We start from the raw sequence: 20,374 nt of genomic DNA, 5'->3' as shown, positions 1-20,374 counted from the left end.
CTGGGAGAACCACTTTAAAAATCCAACATGGCATTCATAACCTATCTGCTGACATAATGGTCACTTCCATTATTATAGTGCTTCAAAGACTGAATGCTTTCCTCAATTGCCACTTTGAGAGGTTGGGAGAACAAGTAGTACAATCTCTATTTTACTACCTTCTGCACACTCCAATTTGCAAAAATGAACCTTTTAGAAGAAGTGTCATACATGTGAATACATGTCTATAGATATATACACACTTTATTTATATATATGTATATATGTATACATACATATTTTGGGGGGTGTATTAAATCATGTTAACATGCATGCCTTTTAATATATTATAATATGATGAGAAAACTGGGACTCCAGGCGAAATAACACTTTTCTCTGTAACCCCTAACTGACTCTAAAAAAGTCATTTTCAAGAAGAGCCCAGGCATGATTCAACTTATTGCTACATAACTGGAAGATGTATTAGGTCTACCAGTGAGGACTACTTTGAAAGGTAACAGTAATTTAAATCAGAAGTTCATAGAATCATAGAATCTGAGATAAGGTAGTGAATTCAGCAGTCATAATTGTAACACACACATCCACTCTCCTGCTAATGTACTAGACAGGGTGGTCATGTGCTTAAGGATGTCAAAAGAGGAATAAGATAATCCACTAAAGCAGCTTGCTGTGTTGTTTTCTTGAATAAAAAATATATTTTATTAGTATGTTATATTTTCACATCCTAAGAATATCTCCTATTATAGAAGATTCTTTCCCAAAGAGCCATTCTATATCATAAATGATATTTTTGAATAAGAGAGAAAAATTGGCAAACGTGATCAACACACTGAAAAAAAATCTGAAAATGTTAGTTTTACACCCATGAGTTTTCTACTTCTGCAAAGGAATAGTGGGTGTACCTTCACATATATATTTCTGAAGACCATGCTTGATCTACATAATTCTACAACATTCACTTTTGATTAAAGTGGGATTGTTCTTTTCATCTCCATTGCTGTAGTCACTGTGTGTATCATTTTTGTTTCTTTTACTGTACATCAGTTAAAATATGGAGAAACATACTTTAACTGATGCACAGTAAAGGAAGCAAAAATGATTGATTTCATCACCTTTTGTTTCTTATGGAAAAATAATATTCCTTTCCATTTTATACCATAATTTATTGAGCCTCTCCACAATCAATGGGCATCTACTTTATTTCCAGCTCTTTGCTAACATAAACCACAATAAATATTTTGGTGCATATGGGGGAGCGTTGTCTAACTCTGACATTTTACATAAGTGGGATGTGCTGATAAATAGATATACCCATAGTATTGAGTGTTGGTAACTCTTTATGTTGCCAGCCAAGAAGCTGGAGCTTAAATGTGACCTCACCACATATTTCAAACCTCAGTTTTTGCAAAAACAGCATTTCATGTCAAATTGTGTTTGCGTTAAAAGTGTGCCCAAAAGCAGCCAGAAAATAAATACGCAGACCTTTTGATACATATTTCTAAAAAGGGATTCAATTTCTATGTAGAAGAGCTCCTGGTTAATAAAATCTTAAGAGTTGCTTTGGTTACGCTTCCCTCTATTTCATGCTTTGCAGTTGTCCAACAGTTATTCGTACAGAGATATTTTGTCTTGGCAGGGAGGGGGGAATCAGAGTTTTAATAAGAATAAGCCAAGAATATAGAAAACAGTTAATTCCCCCATATGCCTCTGGCCAATAGTAAGAAATTGAGGCCCCGTTAAAAGATATCTTTCTTTTCCTGAAAATTCATTTTCTATAACGAGAAGTGGTCATTTTTCCAGAGAAGCCTGAAATTCTAAGATAAAGATGAAAAGATGCTGTTTTATCATAAGGACCACCATCTACATCCATATTTATTGTATGCTCCAACAGCAAAATACATTGGATCTTGTCATGGTACATTGGAAAGTAGGAAAATATTTAGCCATTTAAATAATGAGAGAATAGAAAAAGGGGCCACTGGGGGAATAACATAGAATAATCTCTTTGCTGCATCCAGAGGGGAAAACAAACAAACAAACAAACCAAAAATACCATAGCAAGCTGACCCAGATTGACAGAATTTATAATGGGGCTACTGAGCTTGCAACTGGTGTTCTTTAGGCAACAATCATTATTTTATTATTATTTAATCATTATTAAGGTAAGGGAACATTGTGTAGTAGATTGATGACTGGCCTTGCAGTCAAAACAGTCTGCTCAAATTCTGCCCCATTATACATGTGACTATGGTGATGTGATGGTGGTGACATGACCAAGGGCAAGGAAAATCACTTTTCACTGCACACTAAGACAACTCTCTAAGGCAATGGGCCAAGCTGCTTTCATAGAGGAACTTTCCATATTTTGAGTTCATTGAATTTTTAAAAGTAACAGGCCAGGACCAAATAATAATAACAAAGAGATAATTGCTGAAATATTTTACCATTTTTATTATAAAATATTTGTCATGTGAAATGTCATATTTTAATTCACAACACCTTGTAACTTATATGATTCTATAGATAAATTGATGGTCAGAGACAATGATGAGTGTAACAATGACAACTCATTTTTATATAGTGTTTCAAGGTTTACAATAATCTTCCTACCCATGTTATCATGGTCTTGCTGCTTCCTCCATCTGCTTCTTTGGTGTCCCTTATCTCATTGATGAGTTCTAATTCTCCTATCAGCCTTCATGGCTTCCTCCACCATGCCATCCACACCATTGATTTCTCTGTTTAATATCTTGTTTTCCCCAGTAGAATGCAAGCTTCTTGAGGGCACATTATAAGTGCTTTAAAATGGTCATTGACTGATTGACTCCAACATACTTTCAACACGTTATTTTATTCAATGTAATATTGTAATTTGACTTGGAAACTTTAGTTTTAAATACATGTTACCTTTTTTCTATCATATGACTCTCTCAACAGGCCTGTTAGATAGATATTGCTATGGTCTTCATTTTAATATTGAGGAACTGTGGCCCAGAGATGTTAAGTGACTTAGTCACAGAGCTAGTATAGGGCAGAATCAAGGTTATTGGCAAGAATAAAATTAATTAAAATGTTTGTAGCAGCTGTTTTTGTAGTGGCAAGGAACTGGAACCTAAGTGGATGGAGAATGTCTCAATATGTATATGAATGTTATGGAATATTATTATTCTATAAGAAACAATTAGCAAGATGATTTCAGAAAGATTTGGGGCGACTTGTATGAACTGCTGCTGAGTGAAGTGAGTAGAAACAAGAGATCATCATGCACAGCAACAACAAGATTATGCAATGATCAATTCCAATGGATGGGCTCTTTTCAACAATGAGGTGATTTAGGCCAGTTCCAATGGACTTATGATAGAGAGAGCCATCTGCTTCCAGAAAGAGGATGGGGGACTGAATGTGGATCACAACATAGTATTTTCACTTTGGTGTTTTGCTGGTTTTTTGTTTTCTTTCTCATTTTTCCCCTTTTTGTTGTGATTTTTCTTGTGCAGCATGATAATTGTGGAAATAAGTAGAGAAGAACTGCACATGTTTAGCATATATTGAATTGCTTGCTATCTAGGAGAGAAGGTATGGGGAAGAAAAGGAGAAAAATTGAAACACAAGGTTTTGCAAGGGTGAATGTTGAAAGTTGTTTTTGCATATATTTTGAAAATAAAAAATCTATCATTTAAAAAAAGAATGAAATGAATTATTTTAAGATTTAAAGGCAGAATATGACTTAAGAAATTCATCTCTGGGGATCCCAGATTACCAATGGGCCTGATCCTAAAAGAGTTCGAACTTTTATTTTCAAATGAGGCCAAAAAAAATCTACAGAAGGAAAGTGAGTTATTTAAGATGACACAGAGATTAGCTCTTGAAATTGAACTAAGAACTCCTGACTGAAATCCAGCATTATTTCCCCTGTTGTACCATAGCATTTCTAATTAATAATAAGTAGAAAGATATAACTTATTAGCTAGGTAACTCTGCAAATGGCTTCTTTTCTCTGCCTCAATTTCTCCATCTGTATCATGGAGATAACAATAGCACCTACGTCACAACATTGTTGTAAGTATCCAAAATGATATATTTAAAGCACTTTGATACTATAAAGTGTTAATCAACTGCTTATTACTGTTATTATTTTTCTTCACATTTCTACAAAATGTTAAATTCTTTTATCTGTTGTCTCATTTGGTTTTCATAATCATATTCACAAAATTTCTGTATAAAGCCTTCTCTGACTAGAGAGGCTAGCTCCCTCCCTTGTCAAACATTTTACTTCATAGACCTCTCTTGTGCACTTGTATTTTTAGCTTTTATTATGCCTTGTGTGCATTTCTTATCTCCTCCACTAAACAACAAACTGCTACAGGGTAAGGATCATTTTTTCCCCATTTTTGCATCCCCAGTGTCTAGCATGGGGCCTTGTGTATAATAATTGCTTTATTTAAATGCATCATTATCTTGATGAATATGATTCGATGGTCATTTCTGTCAATGGAACTGTGTTGAAAAGAGGAATGAGTCTACTTGGTGACATGTATATACATGTATGAATGTGTATTTGAGAGGGTAGTAGGGCTGCTTCTGCAGATTAAAAGATGATCAAGCCACATGTCTTGCACATAGTAGGTACTCATTAATATATTTATTTCACATCAACCTATGTGGAAACATTTGAGTCACAGAGATATAGTATTGAGAGTTTGCATTTATATAATTCTGTATAATTAAATAATACACATTTATCAAGCATTTATAATTTATAAAGTACTATGAGAGGCACAGGGCATACAAAAACAAAACCATCTCTTGTCCTCAAGGAGCTTATGTTCTATTTCAGAGAGAGAAAAAATGTATCCAACATACAAGAACAGAGTCGAGATAGACTTTTGATTTTAAGTAGAATAGTACACACTCTCTATAGATCAGTACTTTCCCTGTAACTTGGAGGCTGTAGCACTGGAGGTTGTAATTTGTCTACCATTTGTCAAAGGCAGAACTTCAGTCTTCCTGGTTTCTAAACCAATTCTCAATCAATTATGCAAAACTGAATGTATATAAAACATATATAAATTAAATACAAAGACTTTGGGAGTAGGGGAACACTAATAGCTGGATAAATTAAGAAAGGTTGTGGAAGGTGGTGTTATGAAGCAGTTTCAGTTAACAAAGCAATTTAAAATCAGGTCTGTATTATTTCTTATGATCCTTAAAGCAACCAAGGAAGGCAGGCAGGGCAGGATAATGATTTCTGTTTCACAGATAGGTAAATAAAAATAGCTTCCTAAGGCACACAGCTAGTAAATTGCACAGCTAGGACTTCTGATTTTCTGGCACTTCTCACTTAATGAAAGTGAACTCCAGGTTTTTCTTTCCTGGGACAAGCCAGGATTGAAGGTGGCTTTCAGAGCGATCAAGTCTTCAAATCAAAACATTACATAGATATAACCTACAATATTTGAGATAGTGAAAGCTGATAGACGACACCCCGCATCCACCAAATAAACTCCTCAACCATTTGGAAAAAACTCTTGGCGAACTGGCTCATCTCCTGCCTCGATTAAACTCAGTGCACCTGTCTCACAGACGCCTTCTCTCTTTCCCGTTAAGCCAAGATGGTGTATCCATGTCAGTAGTGGTGACTTAACTTCACCCTTGTTTTTAATCTGCACCAGGGTTATCTTTTCACCTCCTTGTTTAAATAAATTCCAAACGTGTCAGTATCATTACTTCTCCCCCAGATTAATAGAATCAGGCAAAAGGATAGCTGACATTCTTGTTGCCATAGAAACTGGTCCTGATGTTGCCTACTTCCTATTTGCTGCCCGTCTCTCCAGCGACTGAACAGAGCTCCCTTCTTTTTTTTGTTTCATGAGGAATCACATTAAAATATTAAACTCTAATTCCATCTAAGTTTAGTCCCCTTTCCGTCAAAAAGAGGATTAGGCAACATTAAGAGGCATCTGAAAGAAAAGTGGCAAGTGATAAGAAGATCGCTCCCTGGCTTATGTGCATCCCCAGGAAAGAGCCAGATGCAAGTTGAGTGAATTCTCCTTGATTCTAAATTCTCTTCCTCCTTGTCACTTGAGGATTTTGAAATAGGCCGGGCTTTCTTTAGCAAGCCGTGGAACCAACATGCTGTACATTTGACTGCAGATGAGAAATTAAAACGAAATCACCATCCTCCCTCCCTTCCCACCCAAAAGCATCTGGGAAACTGTTTCCCTAAATACGCCATCACCATTCACCCACATAACACCTCCTCTGTGCTTTCCAGATCACCTTCCACAGATGCAGCGTCGCCCCCAGAGACAACCGTTCACTTGGAATGAAGACATAATGTCCTAGCATCTAATGATGCAGCAGGCATGGAGAGCGCGCCAGAAGGATAACTTGTAAGGTGGGGGAGGGAAGGAGGAGGAATACACACCCAATTGATGGGTAAGAACCAATTTTCCCAAACTCTAAAACTAACTTCTATCAAAATCAAGAGTGAGGGGCCATTTGCTGAAGGAAATGATCCACAGCGTCAGCTACCCAACATATAACAAGGGCAAAAGAAGGAAGGAAGGATGTCAGGGATTCAATTCGATTCAACAAACAATTTTGACATCTTTGTCATATGGTAGTCATGGGGGAAGCAGGCAAGGCTAGTGAAATGAGTACTGAAATAAGGAGAGCCAAAGATATAAGACAGACAGAGAGAGAGAGAGAGAGAGAGAGAGAGAGAGAGAAGAGAGAGAGAGAGAGAGAGAGAGAGAGAGAGAAATGTAGAGTTAGAAGTGTAGGAGTGTCAATAAGGATCACCTAGATCCTTTTACAGAGAAGGAAACTGAGGTTTAAAATAGATTTTGAATGTGAAGTTTTGTTTGTTTGTTTGTTTGTTTTTTTAAGAGAGATGGCAGGTCATATGTGTAGAATAAGAAGATAGTTCTATATCTGAACCTTTTTTTTTAGATCTGTCCTAACATGGAATGGGCTGCTGTGAGAGATGATAGGTTTCTTCCTATCTGGAAGGAGGTCTTCATGCAGAGATTAGATGACCATTTATCTGGTATATTATAGTGAAGATTTCATTTGGATATGGATCGGAGCAGATTGACAATGAGGATTCTTCCACAACATCTAGGTTTTGTGATTTATAGATATGTTGGATCCCCTTTTTACCCCCATAAATAGAATATAAACTCCTTGATGTCAAAGACCTTAGCTTTTGTCCTTCCTTCTCTAGCACTCTGCACATAGTAGGTGCTTAATAAGTGCCTGATGAATTAATGTATATACTGAACTATGGCTCAGAAAGCAAAACAGAACCTATAAATTTCACGCTGAAAGTGTGCAAGGAATTGCAGGGAGAGAGCTCGTTATAGAGGAAACAGGACATGAGAAACTCATCAGCCAAGGATTTATTCCCTGTTTCACCCAAGAACACATACTGAGACTGATATATGTCAAATATTCAGTAGCAATTTTCCCTAAAGCCAATAGTAGTATATACTTCTTAACCAACAGCTCAGCGTCACCTCTCAGAGAAAACAAATATTTATTCCCTGTGTCAGTCACTCGTTGCCTGAAGCTAATATTTATGGCATTCATCCATGGCACTAGCCAATAGGGAGAGCTGCACTATTGGCTTTAGAGATTTCTGTGACGGTGGGAGCAATGTAGCACAAACATTCCACTGGAGGGTCCTGGCCTCCATGCTGGGAAAGGGGCTGCCACCAACTTGAGGCTCCAATTGGGACAGATGAAGATGCTTAGGCTGTGCTAATTAGCAGCCACAGGTGTTTCTCAAAGCTGCAGGTGACTCAATCAGAGAAGTGAAAGGGACCTTAGTGGCAGCCAATGGTCTCACATCAAATGATGGTAGAAAAATACACACATGCATATGTGTGTGTGTTTGAGTACATGTGTGAAGGTAAATAAATAGATAAATGAAAGATAGAAAGATAGCTGATTGATGGATGGATAGATAAATAGATAGTTGAATGGATAGATAGATAGATGGATGGATGGTTGGATGGATGGACAGATAGATCGTTGAATGGGTAGATGGATGGATGGATAGATAGATAGTTGGATGGATCGATAGATAGATATTTAGATACATAGATGGATGAGTGGATGGATGATGGGTGGATGGGGGGTAGATGGATAGATGGATGGATGGGTGATGGGTGGATAGGTGGATGGATGGATGGATCGTTGGATGGATGGGTGGATAAATGATGGATGAATGGATCGAGATAGATCTCCTATTTTGAGTATATCAGGTAAATGGTCATCCAACTTCTGTTTGAATACCTTCAATGATAGAGTTTCCTTCTTCAAAAGGTTTCTCATTTCATTGCTCTTATTATTAGCAAGTGTCTTTTTATATTGATTCTAAATCTATTTCTTACAACACCCCTCCCCCTTGCTCCTACATCGGCTTTCTTGAAAAATGAAACAAAGCACAGATAAAGAAGTTTCTTATTTCTTCCACATTACATACAGCCTTTAAAAAATATTTTTAAAAACTACTTTGCCTCTCATTCATTTTCTTTTTCTTTTTTTTTTTTTAGTTATTTGTTGCTGGCAACTCTTTGTGACTCCACTTTGGATTTTCTTGGCAAAATTAACGGAGTATTTGACAAACTTCTCCAGCTCATTTTATGAATGAGGAATCTGAGACTAAAGGATTAGTTGACTTGCCCATGAATATATAGCTACTAAGTGTCTGAGACTGGATTGGAATTTAAGTCTTCCTGAAGGAGTATCAGGAGAATCTGGTACAGTGATCTATCCACTATGCCACGTAACAACTCTCTACCTTTTACAAGGCAATTAATTAGTCAATATATAAATAACTATGCATTTAGTGCCTTATAAGTACCAGGCAGTGTGCTGAGTGTTAAGGATACAAAGAAACACAAGGGAGGAGGGAGTTCCTGTTCTAAAGGAGATCGCAGTCTAATGGGACAGCCAACATGTAAATAACTATCTACAAACATGATACATATATACCGAAGAGATAATGATAATTGGAGATAATGAGCAGACAGAAAAGAAAAAGGAGAAAGGTGAGGTTTTGTTTGTTTGTTTGTTTGTTTTTTCATTTGGTTTTGGTAGACTCTGGGGGTGGGGGGATTTTATCAATGACATTGGAACAGGCATTATCCTAAGTGTTAGGGATATGAAGACAAAAATAAAAATGCCCCTGTCCTCTACAACTCTTATTGTGAATGGTAACCTGGAAATACATAAGTACATACAAAATAGATATTAAAAATACAAGTTTTTATGAGAGAAATATTTGTTGTTGGGGAGTAGGAAAAAGGAAAGGCTTCATGGAGATGGTGGTGCTTAGATGGATAGAAGTAAAAAGGGAATGCAGTCTAGGAATAGGGAACAGACAGTGCAATCATGGAGGTGGGAGATGAAGCATTGTATATGGGAAATAGTAATAAGGCCACTTGGACATAGAAGAGAGTAGATGTATAAGTCTGGAAAGGTAGGTTGGGATCGTTGCATTTGCAAACAAAATTAAAGTTGGTCAGAAGCTGAAAAGGCTACCTAACAGATTAAAGATTTTCCTACTCTCTCTCCAACTGGATATCTTTAATTACAGTGACCACCATGATGCAGAGGGGTGGTGTTAATTTATTAAATAAGATAATATGAAACATTTTGCAAACCTTAAAAAGTACTATATAAATGTAAACTGTCATCATCATTATTCTTGATCTATGATGGATTCTGGTAGGGCCCCTGACATCACTTCCAACTCTGAGATTTGATGACAGTGTTATTTCAGGCCCCTCAACCATCCCAGGCACCCTTGGTTGGAAATTTTCCAGTTTGTCAGTGACATTTTTTTAAATTTTATTTTATTTAATAATAACTTTGTATTGACAGAATCCACAGTGACATTTGTAAAAACAGTCCCTCTGTATTCTTGGGCAAACACATGAGGAGATACCAACAAGAAGGACAAGGAAATAGAGAATGCGGCCAACTGGCCAGGGTTTCCCAAAACAAATATGATCTCTGGGAAACCAAACTATGTAGAGGAAAAGACAAAAGACTTTGGATCATAAATCCTGGTTTCAAATCCTGTCTCTACTTCTATCTACCTGGAAGGCTTTTGGGAAGTCATTCAGACTCACTTGAACTGAGTTTCAACTTGTGTCAAACGAAGGAGCATACCATTTTGTTATTATTGTGAGGTCAATTAAATCAGCTGTGTGAATCCTGTCAAGTCCCTTCACTTCTCCCAGCCTCAGTTTCTTTACCTGTAAACCTGGGGTAATACTAGCAGCTTCTTTCCTGGCTCAAAGAACATAACATCTGAAAAGACTGTAAATCTTAAGGCACTATTCAAAAATCATGTAATTTTGACTGTCTGTCCACTCTCTTTCATCTCTCTGTCTCACTATGTCTTTCTATGTTTCCATCTCTCAGCGTGTGTGTGTGTTTTTCTGTCTATTTCTCTTCTCTCCACCTGTAGCTTTTTGATGAGTGAATTTCTATGTGACAAAGAAGAACAGAGGGAATGCAAGACTATTTCATTTGTTTCATTATCCTGGTACCATCTTAATGGCCAGTGACCATTGGGTCCCTGACATGAACAGGAAGCTAGATAGCAAAGATTGAGCATTGGACCTGAAGTTGGGAAAATGAGTTCAAACCCAGCTTCAGTCATATATCAGATTTGTGATACTCTCTGCCTCTGTTTCCTCATCTGTTAAATGGAGATAACAGCACCTATTTCCTGTGATTGTTGTAAGGACAATATTCTGTTGTGAAATTATATTTGTAATGTACCTTGCAAACCTTAAGTACTATATAATGCTCGTGATAACTTTGGCAATGATGATTATAATGATGATATGATCCAGATACCAAGATAGACAGTGGCAAAATTAATTGTCTTAATTCTCTCGTGCTCTCATAAATCCAGCCTATCTTGTCAATTCTGATACTTTTATTTCTCATCTGTTTCTCTCTCTACCTCTCTGATCCCTCCTGAGTCACCTTTGCTGGATCTTCATCTAGATCCCACCTTCTAATCGTGGGCATCCTATAGGGCTTTGTCCTGGGCCTTCTCCTTTTCTTTCTAAACTCTCTTTAGGTGATCTCTATGCTTAAAAGTCTCAAATCTACTTCTCTAGTTCTAACCTTTCTTCTGATCTCAGTCTCACATCTTCCACTCTCTTTCATCTCAAATTCTGTCTCATAGACATCTTAAACCTACCATGTCCAAAACTGCACTCATTATAGTTCTACCTCCTCTCTTCACTTCCTAACTTCCCCATTACTATTAAGGACACTACTATCTTCCTAATCCCCCAGACTCACAATCTAGGTGATATCCTCAATTCCTCCCTATCTCTCTCCTCCTGTATCCAATCTGTTGCCAAGATCTCCTGATATTACCTTTGCACCATCTTTTGAATATGTCCTCTTCTTTCCTCTGATACTGCCTTTCCTTTGGTGCAGGCCTTCACCACCTCATGTTTAGACTATTATAATAACTTCTGGGTAGTCTGCTCAACACACATTTGCCCAGTCCAATCCAGCTTCCATTCAGACACCAGATGATTTTCCTAAAATGCAGGCCTGATTATGTCATTCCCCCTATTCAAGTCAGTGGCTTCCTTTCACCTCCAGCATGAAATAGAAAAAAACTTAGTTGGTATTCAAACGCATTTATAACCTAGATTCCCCCACACTTTTCCAGCCTTCTATTCTTCCCCCAATCAATGTACGCTTTGTTCCAATGATACCAGTAATCTTGCTGTTCCTTAAGGAAGAAACATCATTTCTTAGATCCAGGTATTTTGACTGGCTAACCCCAAGTCTATGATACTTTCATTCCTTATCTCCATATTCTGCCATCCCTCCCCCACATTTCTCCTCCTTTCTTCTACTTCCAGCTAAAATACTATCTTCAATGGAAAGCCTTTTCCAATCCCTCTTCATTCCAGGACCTTCCCTCAGCTGATTATTTCCCAATTTCCCTGATTATCACTTGTTTATGCAGAGTTATTTTTATGATCTACCTTCCATTTGATTGTGAGCTCCTTGGAAGCAGATTTCTTTTGTCTTTCTTTATGTCTCCAATGCTTAGCACAGCTCTGGGTATATATTAGACGGTTAATAAATGTTGATTGACTGAATGACTTCACTATTATCACATCTAAACTTTTTCATGCTTACAATATTCCTGAATTTGAGCCTCATTTGCACAAAACACATCCACATTTCTAGTGGATTTGGCTGGACAAAACCAATACAGAGTCAGTGAAATATTCATAGATGACCAAAAAAAAGTCCCAAAATTCCAGGACACTGCAAAAAAAATAAACAAATCCTCATATACTTAATGAAAATTATCCTTATCAAGTAATGACTGATAGCAAAGTAGCACCAATGTGAAGAAATCATGAAAATATAGGGTTGTGGTTTTCAGGAAAGAGGGAGCAAGCATCCAATCAGAATACTCATCATCAGATGCTGTCCTAAGATAAAGCAATTAAAGTATATCCTGTCTTTGTGTATCTGGGAGAACATAGACGCTTGGGTTGCATTCATTTTAGTCAGTTCATAATAGGTGAGCAGGGAGAGCATTTCAAGCACAAGCATGGAGATGGGGGACGGAGTCTTTCATGGGAGGAATAGAGAAAAGAATAGTTTTATTAGGTCATAAAAATATGGAGGAAGAAGTAATGTAAATGAGGGTGAAATGGAGGATGTAGGCAGTTGGTGAAAGATTTTAAAAGCTCAGAACAATAGTTTATATTCAGTCCTAAAGACTCAAGGTGGCTACTGGAGTTAATTAAGTAGAGGTGTGACATGATCAGATTAATATTTATAAAAATTGCTTTGTAATGATCTGTCCTGTAATATCTTTTCCAATTCTAAAATTTTATAGTCTATATTCCAAAACCTCAACCAGTATGGAGAATTGTCCATAAAACTAGGAAGACTTCGTGACAACATCTCAATATTACTCTTCAGTCACTTTAGTCATATACAAGTCTTCACAAGCCTATTTGGAGTCATTTTGACAAAGATGCTTAAATAGCATGCCATTGCCTACTCCAGATCATCTTACAGATGAGGAAATTGAGGCAATTATGGCTTTCCTAGGATGACATAGGCTAATTTGAACTCAAATCTTGACTCCAGGTCCAGCACTCTTCCCTGTGAGCAACCTATCTGCTCTTTCTTAATGTAGAACCTGTTTAATAAATTTTTGTTGACCATTTTCAAACACTTCTTGTTTCAAGGACTGTTGTAGTTCTTAAAACGATCATCTGTGTTGTAACATTCTATATTCTAAATACCTTTTTAGCTCTATTATTATATATTCTAAGTTTTCTTCCAGCTCTAATATTCTGCATACTAGGATAATCCCCAAATCTGCCATTCTGTTTTATGGTACTTCTAAGCTCTGATATTTTCTATTCCAAATCCCCTCCCAGTTTTCACTTTATTTTTGTTAGTGGGTCTCCACAGCTCTGAAATTCTCCATTCTGATTTCCCTCCTAGCTTTTACATTTCATGTTCTAAGGTTCCTCCCATCTCTGGCATTCTCTGTTCTAAGATTCTTCCCAGTTCTGACATCTCTTATCCCAAGACCCTCCCAAATCTGACATTCTCTGTTCTTAGTTCTCAGTTGATAGACAGCTGGTTTTCTGTTCTTAAAGTCTAAAGTTCCTTCCTACTCTAAAATCCTTGATTCTATTTTCTAGCATCCTCTTCTCAGGACCCACGTGATGCCATGTTAGAAAACAAGAGCAACCTTGTATTCTAGCCCTCTTGGAGGAAGCTCCTTGGAAGGGAGTTGCCAATGCAGCAGACCTTCAGGCCTGGTCAAGGGCTCTGCCGTAAGAGATGGCAATAATATGGACAATAGCCATCAAATCAAACCCTTCTTCCTTGCGTCTCCTAAGCTCAGCCCATCTCCCTCTGGGGAGACTATCTAGAGGTAACACCTCTCCCCTAGCCCAGAACAGACCGCAAGGAAGGAGATGGGACCCAATCCATCGTGTCACTAACCTCAAATAAAGAAATTGATCAATAATTATTTTACCAAAAAGAAAAATCGAAAGGCAGGAGATTGGACAATTCACTGGTGTCTATTTTCCCTTCTGGTTTTGATTTTACAGTTGGTAAGAATGTGAGTGTTGTTACATGGCAGGACGGTTGCTATGGCAATGACTTATTGTTTAATATAAGACTAGCTAAATCTTAGATAAGTTACTGGAAGAAAAATTAATGCTGCCAAAGGCCAGATACCGTTTCTGATTTTCATTTTTTAACAGTTATGCCAGTTTCCCCTTCATAACCTCCCTCCCACCTCCAGTACATCAAACACCCATCAAAATGAAGAATGGCCAGAGCTCTGGTACAGGAAACCTTTGACTAAGGAAAAATAACTACTCTTCATTTTCCTGGGTGTTTTTTTAAGTCAATGAATAGACAGAAATGGGGGCCTGTGACTAGAATAGCTGGGAGAAGCCTATCTATCACTGAAAGCTCAAATACCCTCCATGACGCCTTCCTACCATATATCAGACCAGCCAGCTGCGCCCTCTCCCTCCTGCAGTGACGTTCTCTCTTGCCAGTGTCTTGCCATTCAGAGCAGGCTACCTTCAAGAGTTACCAATGTTTTGTCTACATATGTTTTTCTTGGCTTACTGAAATCACAGTCAAGAAGGCTGTTGGAACTATAATGGACTTTTAGATCATAGAACACAAGGGCTTGAGAGGAAGCTCAAGAGTCAAAAATGGATGAATAGAGAGACTAGTGGAGCTAGAAGGAGTTCTTGACTAAAGAATATAGGGACAGACTATAGAATTTTACAACCTGAGAGAATCCCAGGATGAAGAATATTGGAACATGGAACACAGACTATCAGAACCATAAGGAATCTTGGAATGAGTAATAGAACAAAGAACCTGTGATATTAGAACAGAAAGGGAATGATCTCATCCAATGCAGCAAACATTTATTCACACAATGCCCTTCTATTCTAGGCACTGAGGATTTTGTTATAGTTGTTCAGCTGTCTCAGTCTTCATAACCCAGTGTGGGGGTTTTCTTGCCAAAGATATTACAGGGGTTGGCCTTTTTGTTTTCTAGATCTTTTGACAGATGAGTAAACTGAGACAGATGAAGTGACTTGCCTAGAACCATAGAGCTTGGAAGTGTCTGAGTCTAAATTTGAAGACTCAAGAAGATGAGTCTTCCTCACTCCAAGCTCAGAACTCTATCCATTCTACTACTTGGCTATCCACAAATACTGAGGATCAAAAGACTACCTCCAAATCCCAGTCGACAAGAGGCTTTAATTCTGCTGTGGCAGGGAGGGAGCAGAGGAAATACAATATCATAGATAAATAAGTACTTAATAATCCTGTTCATGTAATCAACAGAGCCAGGAGGAAGCCTCTGACACATACTAATCATGTAACTCGGAGCCTGTGAATGTCTAAGGGTAAGTTATAGAGCAGGTGCTCTACACAAGCTCCACACAAAAATTCTCTCTAGTGAGGAAACCACAGATTCTTTCCTTTCCTTCATTTGATAATGAAGAGAAGGAAGAAAGCACTAAAGCCACTTTGGGTCAGGAACATTTGTCCACAGAGAGCAAATGAGCTGAACTTTGAAAGAAGCTATGGCTTCTAAGAAACAAGGGTAAGAAGGGAGAACTTTCCAGGCAAAGTCCACACACAGCCTGTCCAAAGGCACAGGGATGGGCTAGAATGACTAGAATGGTATCTATAGAGAAGGGAGTTCTATGAAATCAGCCAAGAGATTAAGTAGGAAACAGGAGAATGGTTTACGTGCCAAACAAGAGTCTATTTTTTATGCTAGATATATCCAAGCATTATTATCTGGCAAGTTGTTGAGGTGGTGTGTGACATGGCCAGATTTCTACTTTAGGAAAATCATTTTGGCAGCTGTCTGATGAATGGATAAGAGTGGAGAGAGACTGGAGGCTGGAAGACCAATTAGGAAGCCAGTGCAGTAGGCTAGGTGACAGGTGATGAGGGGATGAACCAAAGGGGTGACTCTGGGGATGGCAAGAAAGGGACAGATGCAAAGGACAACATGGAGGAAAGAAATATCAGAACACAGACATTAGAAATATAGAATTCAGAAAGGAGAAGGAATCTGAGAATGGAAGCCGTTAGAATAAAATTTTGAATTTTCAAGTTGGAAAGGAATTACTGGTCTACTACAACTTGAAGATACTCAAGAATTCTGATTAATGTGACAATTACCCATGATTCCATGGTAGCATGATGCTCCCTATCTCCTGGCAGAGAAGTCAGGGACTCAGGCTACAGATTGAGACATGCTTTTTTAGACATGGTCAATTCAGGAATCTGTTCTACCTATTTATCAATCAGTCTATCTATCTACTATATGTATGTTTGTGTGTGTGTGTATATATATGTGTGTGTGTGTGTGTGTATGTATGTTTGTATATGAGAGTAAACATATCTATATGTGTATATGGAGAGACAGAGAGGGAGAGGAAAGGGGAGAGGAAAGGAGGAGAAAGGGATAGAAAGAAAGAAAGGAGTGAGGAAGGGTTGAAAGGTGGAAAGGAAGGGGAAAGAGAGGGAGGAAGGAAGAGTAGAAGGAGGGAGGCAAGTAAGGAAGAATAGAGAGGGAAAGGAAGATGGAAGGAATAATGGAAAGGGAGAGGTAGAAAAGGAGACAGAGGGAGACAGAGGGTGACTGAGGGAGAGAGGTATTTCCCTCAAGTGGGAAGTGGGGACAGAGATAATAAATGCTTGATAATAGTAATAAAAAAACTATCAGCCAGTACATCCATCTCACTTTCCAAGGGAATAAACTGAAGATTAGGGCCCCCAAGTGATTTGCAGCCACACAGAGAATAAGATATGGCCCCAAGTTTTCTTGACTGAGATCTTCTTTAGATCAGGAATATAATATTACTATTATGAATATATTATTATTATTAAAGAGAGTGAATATGACAACTCTGTGTAACTATGCCTTCCTTAAATCCAATTCACACGAGTCAAGACACCATCTTATGATGTCATCAGTCCTCCTCGAATATGAAGGACGAACAATATGATTCTTATTATTGAGGCAGTGGCCGTTGTCGCCACTGTTCATGGCACACAATAAGCAATCAATAAATACTGGTTGGCTGACTGACTACATGGCATATAGGCAGTTCTCATTAAAAATCTGACTGATTTATTGATGCTTGAGAAAATCAATCCATGACCCTAGAAGCTATTGGCTAATACAGTCATAGATCTAGAGCTGAAAGCGATCCCATCTGTTTAGCTTCCTCACTTTACAGATGAGGAAACTGAGACCTAGAGACATGAAATGGCTTACCCAAAGTCACATAGGTAGTATCACAGGCAGGATTTGAAGCCAGCTCCCCTGAATCAGTTCCATAGAGGCAGCTAGGAGATATAGTAAATAGAGCATTGGATTTGGAATCAGGATGACTCATCTCTTGAGTTCAAATCTGACTTCACATATTTCCTAGGTGTGTGACTCTGGGCAAGTTACTTAAAATCTATTTGTCTCAGTTTCCTCATCTATAAAACGAGCTGGACAAGGAAATGGCAAAGGATTACAGTACTTTTGTCAGGAAAATCCCAGATATGGTTACAAAGAGTTGGATGTGACTGAACCACAACAAAACTCTTTCTATTAGTCCTTATCCCTTTTTGCCCTTAGATCAATGCTATATGAACTGCTGTTGAGGATACTTTAGGGAGGTTTTGAACTTCCAGGAGTAGCTGGATAAACAAGAAGCAGTTAATGTAGAAGAATAAGAAACACTGGGATGGCAGTTATTCAGGTTGAAAGACTTAGGATCCTGCCAGGCTTAGCTTTTTTTTTAATAGCTAAATTTTTAATAGCTAAACCTCTTTCTCTGGACTGCAGAGGCAGCCAGATGCTCTAGGGAAAAGAATACTAAATTTTAAGTCAAGATAACCTGAGTTCCAATATTGCTTTAGACACTTAACTAACTAGCTTTTTGATCCTGAGCAAGTTCCTTCCTCGCAAAAAGGTGAAGCCTCAGCTTCCTCATTTGTTAAAGGTTAAATTTGTTCAATTCAGTAACTTCTTTTTAACCTTTAAATCTATAATCTGCGAAATGAGGGGTTTGGGCAGGCGGACTCTTGGTTTCCTTACAATTCTAATTATTTGATATAGAAATTAGAGGGAGGGGGTTCCCAAGTCTAGGGTTCTAGGATCTTGTGAAAGGAACTGAAATGAAATAAGATTATTAGGTAGACAGGCTGGAATCGGTTTAACTAAGTTACTGAATATTATAGGAACTTCAGCAACAACCTAGTCTAGGCCAGGTCAATTGACAGCAGATAGCTCCCAAAGGCAAACAAATGATCCCACTAATCACAGCAGAAACAATCAGGAAAATGAGACTTGAGGGCAAAGTTGTGAAATTGAAAGAACATTCCCAGCCCTCCTGTGTTGGAAGCCGTGGATCATGACAGGGAGGAAGGATGGAAGATGGCAACCGGGGTGTGAATTTCACTAACGGCACTTAATCGAGGGCTGTATCTGGGATGTTATGAAAAGCTTTCAGCTTTATGCAATTCCCATGTAATGAAAGACTTTTCATTTCAATAACTTTATTTCAGATAATCTGTCATATTGAAAACGTGTGTTAAAGGGCGACGATACAATATGGATTCTAGATGATCTAATCAACACTCACTTAGCTATTCTCTCCTTCCCCCCCCCACCCCATTGTTGGGCTTCTGCTCACACTCCCCACCTTGCTTCTATGCACTTATAAGCTCAAGTGACAGAAATCGTGTTCCTTACTTAGACCTATAGTTCTGCTGGTCACTTTTGTGCCAAGTCTCTGCATTAACATGATTCACTGACGTTATCAGTTCTTAAATACAAATCTCTATAAGGCGTGTGCATATTGCTTGGAGGTTTCATTCAAGCCCCAAGGAGTGGGGAGAGATTGAGAACTTCTCATAAATTAATGTGACAGTTCATTCTAATGGAAATTTAGGATAGGACCTCACTAAGAACACACTTAAGGCTTGTTGGTTAATTAACCGATCAATTGACTGATGGGACCTTTCAATTCAATTTCAAAAAGTTAAAATTGGGGCTGGAGGAGACACAAAAAAGAGAAGAATCACAGTTCTTGTTCTCAAGGTACCCATAGACTCATGGGGTTTGAGCTGGATAGGGCCGGATTATCCAATCTGACCTCTTTTAATTTTTAGAGTAGAAAGGTGAGACTTAGATAAAGAAATTGGTTTGTCTAAAATCACTCAGGAAGCATGAAACAAAGTTAGGATTTGAACCCAAGTCTGACTCTATGATCCACTTTTATTTTCTATGGCTTTGTATTATCTTCCCAACATTGTTACACCCATAATTTTGCTTTTTGTTTCTGTCTTCCCAATGAGACTCTTACATAGTTCCAAAAAAAGAATTCAAGGCCTTACAATCTGATTTCCATACATGTTCCCAGTCTTATATCACACTATTCCCCAATCCATACTGTGTGCTCCAACCAAACTCAACCAATTGCTGTTCTCTGATTATATGCTGTGGTCTTCTCCCACCTCCACACCTTGCGTTAATAATTATGATATACATATGGATACTGGAATCAAGATTTAATTGAGATAAGGAACTCCTGAATAAAAGTTCACTGTACACCTAAAGGTCGAGACATTCTCCGCAATGAGTAATCTTGCAGTTGCTTAGTATACTGAGAGGTTAACTGAATAATAAGAGTTTAAGAATATTGTTATCATTATTAATTTTAGAGTACTTCAGGGTTTAAACATATTTTGCATCTATTAATTCATTTTATCCTCACTATAGCTCTGGAGGTAGAGCCTATAGGCATTTTTATTCCTTTTTTAAGAGGTGAAATTAAGTTCAAAAAGACTTAATTCTTTGACCATTGTCATATAATCAGCAAATGTCAGGGACAGGACTGAAATCCAGGCCTCTGCTGATTCATGATTGAGCGGCCCTTTTTACATTACCATGAGAATGAATTTCAGTATAAAATCTCAGAGGAATGCATAAAGAATTTTTTTTTCACTAAGAAAAAAGAAAACTTATTTTGGTTGACTTATACCAAAGAAACAGGTTTCTTTTGTTTTGTTTTGTTTTTTTGGTTTCTGTTTTAGCTTACAAGTTATATGGGGAAGGGAGGAAAGGAAAGTGAGAAGGAGGCAATGTAATCCTTTTTAAAATTTATATCACACCATTTGAAAGTCCTTATATATGGTTTTTATAAAAAAGATTTAAATCTATCGTAAGTAAATTAATCATTACTAAATAACTAAGAAAATACTCTTCTTCCAAGTCCAT

Source organism: Antechinus flavipes, chromosome 4, assembly GCF_016432865.1.
Source record: "Antechinus flavipes isolate AdamAnt ecotype Samford, QLD, Australia chromosome 4, AdamAnt_v2, whole genome shotgun sequence".
NCBI classification, from domain to species: Eukaryota; Metazoa; Chordata; class Mammalia; order Dasyuromorphia; family Dasyuridae; genus Antechinus; species Antechinus flavipes.
This window is presented reverse-complemented; position numbering follows the sequence as displayed.